This window comes from Corvus kubaryi, unplaced genomic scaffold (assembly GCF_017639235.1).
Source record: "Corvus kubaryi isolate FWS band 111438036 unplaced genomic scaffold, C.kubaryi_AGA036_p1.0 66, whole genome shotgun sequence".
In the NCBI taxonomy this organism is placed as follows: domain Eukaryota; kingdom Metazoa; phylum Chordata; class Aves; order Passeriformes; family Corvidae; genus Corvus; species Corvus kubaryi.
The window spans coordinates 29,129,355-29,139,296 of record NW_024582054.1 but is presented as its reverse complement, the minus strand read 5'-3'; the positions used below and the strand labels follow the sequence as shown (position 1 = coordinate 29,139,296).

At 45.2% G+C, this 9,942-nt stretch overlaps 1 long non-coding RNA gene across 1 annotated transcript in view; it reads left to right on the top strand.

Annotated features, from left to right (window-relative positions):
* The first annotated feature begins 2,870 nt into the window (after nt 1-2,870).
* The window catches only part of LOC121674124, a 71,437-nt gene continuing 64,365 nt past the window's right edge, over nt 2,871-9,942 (top strand). The window contains exon 1 of the long non-coding RNA XR_006019457.1: nt 2,871-3,130. This is a non-coding gene — a long non-coding RNA (uncharacterized LOC121674124). The remainder of the gene's footprint in view (nt 3,131-9,942) is intronic.

The window sequence follows — 9,942 nt, the reverse complement described above, 5'->3', positions numbered from 1 at the left end:
TTCGGAGAAAAGCAGCTGTTGGTGGTTCACAGCTCAGATTTCCCTGAGAAGTGTAAAGTCTCAGCTGGACACCACAATGATAGATTTTATAGATTTCCCCCCTTCCTCCACATCCAGCAGGCAGCTAAACCCAACAGTGAGCTACAGTGCATTTCTCTGTGTTTAACTTCTCCTTGAGATAATCCATTTGCCTCTGTTCTTTGAAAACTTACTGAATAAGCCACTTGTTTCACACTGGTGGGGAAATAACACTTTGGGGGCCCCTTTTGTGCCTGTCTTATGTACAACAGAAGCGTGGAGTTTTATAAAGTCTAATAAATACCCAGCTCTGCCAGATGTTAGTTTTCCCTTTTATTTTTTATTCCTTTTTTTCCTTTACTTCTTTTTTTTTATTTTATTTTTTTCCTACTAGAAAGGAGGTCGGAATTTGAGTTCCAGACTTTGGCTGGCTGCAAATAAAATGGGACTGTTTCTAAGAGACATGTTGTGACAGTGTAAATTATCACATTTTAGATGGTGTTAAATATAGAAATGCCACTTAAGAGGGGATGCATTTTGTTCGGCGTCTGATATTTGTCTCGTCAAGACATCCTTGTGAGATGGTGTCTGTTTATTATCTTCCCACCTTTTTACTTCATTATTCTGCTCCCTGTGCTGACAATGGTTAATGGAGAAGTTATAGCCTTTTACTGTGTTTCACAGTGCTTGAGAGTGGGGGCAGGTCACTGTGTGGCTCCAGGGGGCTGACTCCAAATGAGCCTGTGGTGGAGAAATTCCCACTTGCACTTGTCCTCCCCGGGATAAACCTCTGGATTAAATGCAGGGAGCAGAGGGGGTGAAAAGGCCATGCTGATACACAACCCTGTGTCTCCATCCAGGGCCGAGGGGCTGGAGGGTCTGTGGGAAGCAGGAGGAGAGACAGCCCAAGTCAGGAAAACCAGGGTGAGGAAGAAAAATATTTCCCTTAGATTGGATCAGGCAGTATTCACTAGAGTGAATGGTTTTGAAGTTTATTCAGTTATTTTGGGTAAACCTGGCTCATTGATGGCTCTATTTCCTTCTCCCAGTAGAAAAGCATGTGTTTGGTCTCATTTATTAAATCAAAAAGTTGCATTTTCTTTATGGTGTGTGCTCTCTGCTGCTCCTTAAGAGCGGTAATTGTGTGGAAACTTTAATAGTTTATACCTAAAGGAATCTTAATTTTAATACACGCAAAATTATACCTATTTAAGCCTCATTTAGTCAGAAGCAGTGCAGTTTTCCGTCAAACACCTCTCCAAACAGAAACTGGCTTTGCACTTAAAGTGGATTCTCAGTTGTAACTTTATCTTCCCCACCTTGATCTCAGCTCCATTAAACTTAATCACCATTGTATACTACTACCTGTTCAGTTAATGAAAAATAGTTCTCTCTGAATGTAAAGTATTATAATTAGAGCCTCCGTGCATCAACAATAGCTTTTTTTGCCTTCCACCTTTTTCCATTTATAAAACTGGTTCATTCTGTGCAGACTGAAATGCCAGAAATGCTTATGAGACAAAATAATTCTGCTCAGACAATGAGAAAAATAATCACACAGGATTACATGGCCACAGATAAAATTTTGCAAGAGGTTCTTGTCCCTGCCAAGGATCATCAGACAGATCTGATAAAACTCTAAAGTAGGCCAGTGTTGCCCAATAAGTTAATAGCAGTGTTGCTTTTATTCAGAAATAATACCAAGCTGCTTTTAAAGCAGTAATGAGACTTGTGTATGACTGGGCATGTGGTCTGGCCAGAAATCCCAGCCTGTGGCAGAGAATAAGTCCATCCCTCCATCCACAGCACCCGAGGCTATGCCAGTGGTTCTGAGAGGTGATAGTTCAGGCCAACTGATATTAAGTGAAATAATTTCTTTGGTTATTCACAGTATCAATTTGCTTTGTCAAAATTGCTATTTTTTCCACTCTTTCCACCAAATTAATTTTGTCCTCTCTTCCTTACCCCCTAAATTAAAAAAGTTCTGCACGGAAAATTTTTGATTTGTGCTAATAAAAATACGTTCTTTTGTATGTTCTTATGATGCACATCCAGCTATATAAATATAAATGATTTGCAGTTATTCAAAAATAAAGCGGGATTTTCAAAAGCAGTCTAACTACTCCCAGCCTAAACTCGTTGGAGCAAAAGCAGGGAGAGTTTATAATTAAATTCACTGGGAGCTGGGCTAGTCCCCTGCTGAGTGCTTTTAAACATTCCTCTCCTTAGAATATACTGGGAGACAAATATACTGTATTTATAGACATCTTGTTTCAATATAAACATGTCAAACTGTAAATCTCAGACACAGAGATGGGCTCAAGCTGAAAACCTCAAATCCAGATTTCTGACATTCTCTGTTTCAGATCAGCTCCACTGTGGGCTTTGGGTTTGAGGATTTGGGACTGGTTTTTCATTTAGGTCCAGCTTCCCTCCTCACATTCGGAGAGGATTGGCTCTCACACCCCATGTCCCACTGCACTCCAGTTAAACTTCATGGACTGGGTTAGCTCCTGATTTCTCTCAACTCCAAGGTGCTTTCCTGGAGTCAAACACCCACTGTGTTTCAGCACCTCTGTCCCTGATAACCTTGCTCCTGTTCAGAAGATGATTATGCATTTCCTCTACCGTGGGAGCAACGTGTACCTGTCTTTGGTTTCACATTTTTGTTCTGTGCGTCCCTGTGTTTTTCTTTCCGTGCCCTGTGCTGAAGAGAGCCTAATAATACAACAGCAACAACAAAAATAGCATTGTGGCTATTATTGTCCCGGTGCAGGTTTCTCACTGGGAACAGATCCATCTGTCAAATGTCCGTGCGCTGCAGGGCAGGCACCGCTCCTGCCTCCTTGGGCTCCTCTGGTGGGAGGCACAGGTTGGAGAAACACAATGAACTTTGGCTAATTTGGGAAAAGACAGCAGCTATTGGTGTGTTGACAAGCTTGTTTAAGCAGTAGATCTCAGGGAGAGAGGGGGGGGAAAGGAAAATGTTTCCATAACGACTGGCACATGAATGCTGTGATGTTCCCGTGAGGTGCCGGTGTGTGCTCACTCCGGAAAAGGTGTGTGCGCTCTGCAGATGTTCTCTTGGAGCGGGAGATGTCCTAATAAGCAGGTACATTGTTCCCCATGTTTAATCATGAACGGCAGTGAATGGCTGCTTCAATTCTCCTGACCCTTTTTTTCTTCCCTCTTGACCTTTTCCTTTCCTAGCTTGTCACAAATGAGGAATGATTATTAACCGAAATAAAAATTTTTAAAAATTAAAAAAAAAAAAAAAGAAAAAGTGAGAACATTAGGCGTGGGGGAGAAGGGGGACTTGGGAATGTAAAGGAGAGTGGAAGTGTGTTATGTTGTATTTGTTTTCTCTGCTGCCATTTTATTGCTTTTCTGGGAGCGCTGCCAGAAAAATGGCGAGTAGCATTTTAATTAAAGAAGGCTCTGTGTGCACTCCAGCTGTTCCTCATGTGACTGGCCTGTCTATGGGTAAAGCAAAGGATGCTCCCGCCAGCCTGCCCCAATCAATGCTAACCTAATTCCTGACCACACGCTGCCAAGTGTTGGTGTAAACCTGCGGCCTTTGGGGCTCTGTCTGCAAGCCAGACGCTCGGCGCCCAGTCCTGCTCCTGGTATCCTCACGGATCTGAAGGCAGAGTCTGGCAGCGGCATTGCTGGGGGTGCAGGAGTGCGTGGAGGGAGGTGGAGCTACACTAAAACCATTTTCTCTGCCTGCAGCAATATGGCTTACCCATAAACAGGCTGTGCTGCCTGGAAGGAAGGGCAGTTTGGGGTTGGTGGCAGAAGACTGGGCTCCCACTGAAGTTTCTGGGAAAGCAGAAATTGGCTGTGAATGAATATGACTAATTTTTCAGCAGTAACCTAGATCTGAGATGCCCTCAGCTCCGGGAAAACGACTGCCTTTCTTTATATATATGCATATATATTTTATTTCTCTGAATTTAGAGAAAAATAAGTTCAGCTGGAAAAGTCCACCTATGATAATACCCCTAAACTGAAAAACCAAACAGCACATCTGGAAGGTACTCTATGAATTCATCAGCAATGTTAAAAAAATGCTAACAAAGCAAAGCTGCATAATGGGATGGAAATTTTTGTGATGACCCGATGAGAAAACTGAAATAGCATCTTATAGCTTATACATACTAAAGTTTTGTTTCTTGTGAAACCATCCTCTGAACCTAGTTTTTGATGGAAGAAATATGTACTGTGGTGATTTAGGCTATATAATTCCTTAAGACAATAGGTTGGACTGAGGTCTTATTTTTACTACAGGGCCCCTTTGCAGCCCTCTGCCAGTGTGGAGGGCACGAAGATGAATGTGATGTTGTTTGTGCCCACTGTAAGGCCATTCTCCAGTGCCAGACAGGCGTAAAGGGGCCTCTCTGTGAGCGAGAGCTTCATAAAACCCTGTGTAATAAAATCCTGTGCTTTTGTTGCAGCAGCTCAGTGGCATTACTGCCATTGCAAATATCACTTCTGACGTGTGCTACTTTAGGTGTGACGTGAAACGTCCAAGTGTAACCTGAAGTGTCCCACAACTGAAGCATTTCATTGCTCTTTCACACGCCTCACCTACCAGTAACATGAAGCCACTTCCTCCCACAATGGTGCAGAGCTGAGCCTCCTGTACTGACCTGCATGAGACCTTTTTTTGGGAGCTTTCCAACCCTTTTCCTTTCATAGCCTGAGAATTGCTCCCCTTCTGTATTCGTCTGTCTCCCACACACCGAGGTCTATTCACATGGTTTACTGCAGTGGAGGTGAATTGATATAATACATCGAGGAGATTCGAGACAAAACTATTGTATTTCTGAAAGTCAGCTTCAGAGCAATGGGGGCAGGCTGGACGTCCTCCCCTTTCCAGCAAAAAGAGGGAAACACTGTCAAAACCTGGTAAAAGAGAGATGTTATCTGGATGTGGCAGAAAGCATTAGATGGAGTATTGGTGTACGGGTGGGAGGTTGGAGATCTACCATGCATGCTTTGTCCAGCCTTAATGTGTTTGCAGAAGGCCTCAGGGAATCTGAACAACTGCTGATGCATGTTGACAATATTTTATAAAAGGGTCATCTCAGTCTGTCCTGGCAGAGAAGCCGTGATGCCAGCTGTGGGTGGTTTCCGAGCAGTAGTTGGATGAAGGCTCTTGTGCAATGCTTTCTTTGTGTGTTTACTGTGAAACCTGAAGGATACTCTTTGCACACCCACCAGGTTGTCATTGTCAGATTTTGGGTCCCTTTGATTACAGCAGTGAGTTTTCCTCAGATATGGGAATGGATGTGTGCCCTGCTCTTAGTGACCCTGAGTCTGGTCATGGTCATCTCCTCTGCTTGTGAGCTGCCTGCACACCCTGCTCTTCTCTGGAAGTCTGAGGAGTGCAGGGCCTTTTTCTTTCACACTCAAATGCTGTTCTTCTTTCAATGACCCTGGCTGTTTGTTTGCACCCCAGCTCATTTCTCTGAGGTGATTTATCAGTCTTCTGTAGCCCAGTTTCTCTTCGGATGATGTCTTTATGAGACACTTTCATTTATCTGGTGCTGCCTTTCAGCTAAATACCAGATTGTTTCCTCCATCCATGCAAGTTTCTTTTTACAAGAAAACTCATAAAATATTTTCCTTTGCCTGGACTTTATTTTTTGGCTTCCTAGGCAGTTTACCTTCTCTTCATGTACATTTGAGTGAACCTTGTTTTTCCTGGCTGCTTTGAAATACAGGCTCAGAAGCAGCAACAACTTTGTGATCTAAAAATGGTCTGGGCAGAGTTGTTGCTTATACAGGAGGCCTTTTGCTGTTCTGTCCATCAGGTGCTGGGGAACAATATGACAGAGACTCTCATCTTGTACAATGACATGGGTTCCTTATTAACAGAATTATTCCCAAAATTTGTCTGGGGAAGGCATTTTTTCTGCCTTGTTCTACTTCTAATGCTTCTCACAAGTTTTTTCCATTCTGCAACTCTCCCAATTAGAAGCAGGTTAATGTGTCTTCTGGCAGCATTTATTTATTTATTTTTGGTACAAGTCTGTGTTGATTTGCTGGAGGTGGTGGTTGCTGGCCACTCTGAGGGCACAGCTTTTACTGTCATTCTGTTGTGGTCTAGAAGGCGCCCCTGTTAGAGCTAAGGCAAGCTACCCTGCACAGGAAATAAACTTGGTTTTTGGACTTGTAAATCAATTTTCCACATCTGGATGGCTTTTTCTGGTGGAAACATGGGTGTTGCAGGAAGTTGAATAAATAAGTTTCATTCCAACATAAGGTCAGGATGCAGCCAAGGTACGTACCCAGCTTGGCAGCTCCAGCACTCCCTGTCCTGCTAAAATAACAAGGAGGAAGAGTCCTTGAGACTGAGAGAGGGAGAGAAGAAGGGCATTTGGGATGGGAAAAAAAAAACTGTAGGCAGAGGTGACCCAAATTCATATTTTCTTGTCTGATTGATAGCATTGAAAGTGCTTCCAGGCAGGATCACGGCTGAGAGCACGTCGGCATCAGACAAACAGAAGTCACCAGGTGCCTTTGAGCAGGATGACAGGGCTGTTTGGCACAGGGCTGCACAGCAACATTAGCCTGGTCCTGGAAGTGGGATAGATGGGTCATGCTCAGGTCTGGGACCTGCTCAGTGGGAAAAATGCTCTGCCTGGTGCAGTTCTGCACTGCAGTGCTTGCTGCTTTGGTCCTGTGAGGAGCAGGGATCCACAGTGTAGCCCTTACAACCATCCCCAGTGATCCTCCAGACCAATTCCTGCCACTGCGGGTCCCACAGAAACCAAACTGACAATGTCTGATGGTGGGTGCATGGAGCAGGAAGCAGCTGGGTTGGCCATGAAAAACAGAACAAACAACTACCTCTGGCCTTCCTGGCCCCAAAATGAGAGACAGTCGCTGGCCAATCCTGAGCTTGGACAGCTTGGCAAGATCAAAATCAGATCTAGTGCCTACCCTAAAAAAATCTGTTTAGAGCTTGGTCTCTGCTCAATTCTGTGTGCACTGAAGAATGCCTGATGTTGTGGTACTAATACACTGTGCATCATAAATATGAGCACCAGTGTTTTGGACACAGCCTAAAGCAGTGTCCAAACGAGTTCCTGCCCAGGAATGACAGCCCTGCAAGTGTGGTGACTCATGGAACTCCATGCCCAGCACACCATCAAAGCCCATAAAACATTACTTTAGCTGTAGGACAATAACATCTTTCTCAAGCAGGACAAGGCAGCTGGCTGGATTCCCATGTAGGAGCTTTCTGGATACTTGGGAACTGCTAACAGGATACAGAATCTTTGCCTCTCCATGCTTTGAGTGCAGTGCAGATGGGTATGGCCACAGTTTCTACTGTGACACCACTGCTAGTGGGCTCCAGGAAGCTGCACTGGGACCAGAGCAATGGGCAACAGTAGTATGCTCAGGATGAAGTGCTTTAGGGAGTGAATGGAACTGATAAAATACAAGATGCCTTAAAGCTTTTTCAAAAATGGAACTAAGTCCAGTAGTGAGGATAGGTGTATGATGTTATTATTATCAGTCATTTTTCATAACTCAGGACTTGGTGGTGTCAGGTGCAGCTCAGAGTTTGCAGTCTAAATACAGGGTTAGCAGAAGCAGGTGGAGACAGACAGATGAGGCAGCAGAAAGACTCACTGCCATGATGCCAGCCAGCAGAGTAGGCTGTGGTGGCACCTTAGCAGAAGCTTACGAAGCATCCAGATTCTTGGAGGTGGTGTAGCAAAGGGGAACTTGAAGGATCAGCTCAGATGTGTAAAGCATCAGGGTACCTGTCTGAAAGTGTGGCTATGGAAGAGTGTATCTCAGGCTGAGCTCTCAGGAGGTGGTCTCTTGGCCCAAGGATAAAAGGTAGTGGGGAGAATGGGTGGAAAAGAAAAAAAAGTGGACTGTGTTGGGGTTGGTGCTCTGAGGGCACAGAGATGCAAATTGTGGGTCTCTGTGGCAGCATTCAAAGTGGCTATGAAGGGGAAAGGATTGCATTTATGAGTGACAGAAGAGATGATGCTGCAGTAACTGAGAAAATAAGAATTTGGCCAGGTTCTTGGCTGTTCAGAATGGCAGTAAAGGCCATGCCTGAGTAGCAGTATTAGGACTGAACCTGGAAGGTTCAGCTTGGCAGTGCTGATCCTGGGTAAATCTATCGTTGGAAATGCCCCTGGAAGTGTGACCTTGCTGGCTCTGCTGTGGAAAGAAGAGGGAGGCTTGAGTCTGTCTCAGTGACGTGGTCTAAGCTCACAGCTGAAGGACAGTGCATGGCTTTGTTTGAGCAGTCTGGAGTCAGGGTTGAGCCAGGAGCCACCTGCATGTATGGGTTGGCTGAACTTGTGTCTGGGATGGGAGTGGTCTTGGAAGAGATGGGAGGAGGCAACATCGAGAGCAGGGTGCTCTCATCAGGAGACAAGGGAGGTGAGGAGGATCTTCAGAGAGATTGTGAGAGAGGTATGAGTGGAAACAGGTCAGAAGAGTAGCATGGAAGCCAAAGGAAAATTAATCCTCATGAAGGTGAGATGTCTGAGTGAGGATGTAGGGAATGCAAGGAGACTGGAGGCAGAGAGTTGGATCTGAGATTGTGAAGACAGTTGTCTGCAAACTAGGCTGTCTCTTTGGCCAGAAATGTTGGTTTCTGTATGTCTGCTTTTGATCGCACTATGAACATTAGTAAATATTTCCATTTTTCTGGCAAAGAGGATGTCCCTAGACCATGCAGCTGCTCAGTGAAAGCAGCTTTGTTATCAGGATGGTGGCCAACATTGCAATGACATTATACAGCTGTTTGGGGCCCTGCACTTTTGCCTGCATTCATCACCTGCTTTTGAACTGGTCCCAGTTCTCATTGCTGACCTACGGGAAACCTCTGCCTTGCACCAAGCTGTTTATCAGACTGGAGAGGCTTTGAATAAAACAATTCCCTGTTCCAGGGAGCTCAAATATTTTGACAAAACTTTAGTCTCATCCCAAAATCTCCAAGCAGCTCCAGCCATCGATGACTTTGACATCTGTGCTCTTAGCTGAGCACAAGGAGAAGATGCTGTATTTCTTTAGTTGGTGCCAGGCTATTGTGATGGCTGATGCAATGTTTTGGCAGCTAAACTGTAGCAATGAAGGTTTGTGCTGTAGGACTCAGTTCTATCAGAAGTTTTAAGGCCTTAATATTAAAAAAAGAGCCTCACTGAATTGGCAAACGGCCAAGTCATAGTACATAACCTCTGAGCACTCCAGGAGTATTTTCGTAGCAGCTGGATGAGGAATGAGTTGATAGAGACAGAGCAGGGGGAGTTCAAAGCACAGGCCCTCAGATCATTTTTCAATATGCTGGATTGTCCCTACACTGCCTTGGCAGGAAACCCAAACCCTGCTGCACTGTCTCCTTGGCCACCTCCATGGTGGAGCTGCCGGTCTCCCTGTGCCGGGGCTCGGGTGTGAGGGAGAGGTGTTTACACTTCTCATCCAGTGGGAGAGCTGGGAGTGGAGCACAGGCACTTCAGGCTGTAATGTGATAACAGGTTTGCCCCAACACTCACTCCTACTGCTACTAATAGAGCAAGAGAGTGGAAATTCCTCATGCAAGAGGGATCTCTCAGCTGTGGAAAAACCACCGTCCTGGTCTTCCCCACTTCTTCCAAGTCAGCAGCTGAACTGCTACTCCTAATACAGACTAATGCCAGGCACCTAACATAGAAAACAGAGTGGGTACACTGAGTATATCAGATCCAGGTTTCCCAAAGAGGGCTGCAAAGTCTCACCCCTCCATTACCACTGCCTGGTGTGGCTGTGTGGCCTGAGACAGGAGGGTGACAGGGAGAAAATCCCCGTCCTCAGCAGAGCCACATCTCCCCAGGAGCAAGGAAATGACCTCCCAAATGCAAAGTGCACTGGCCATAGTGCATGACTTTACCGGCCTCCTGCTTCTGT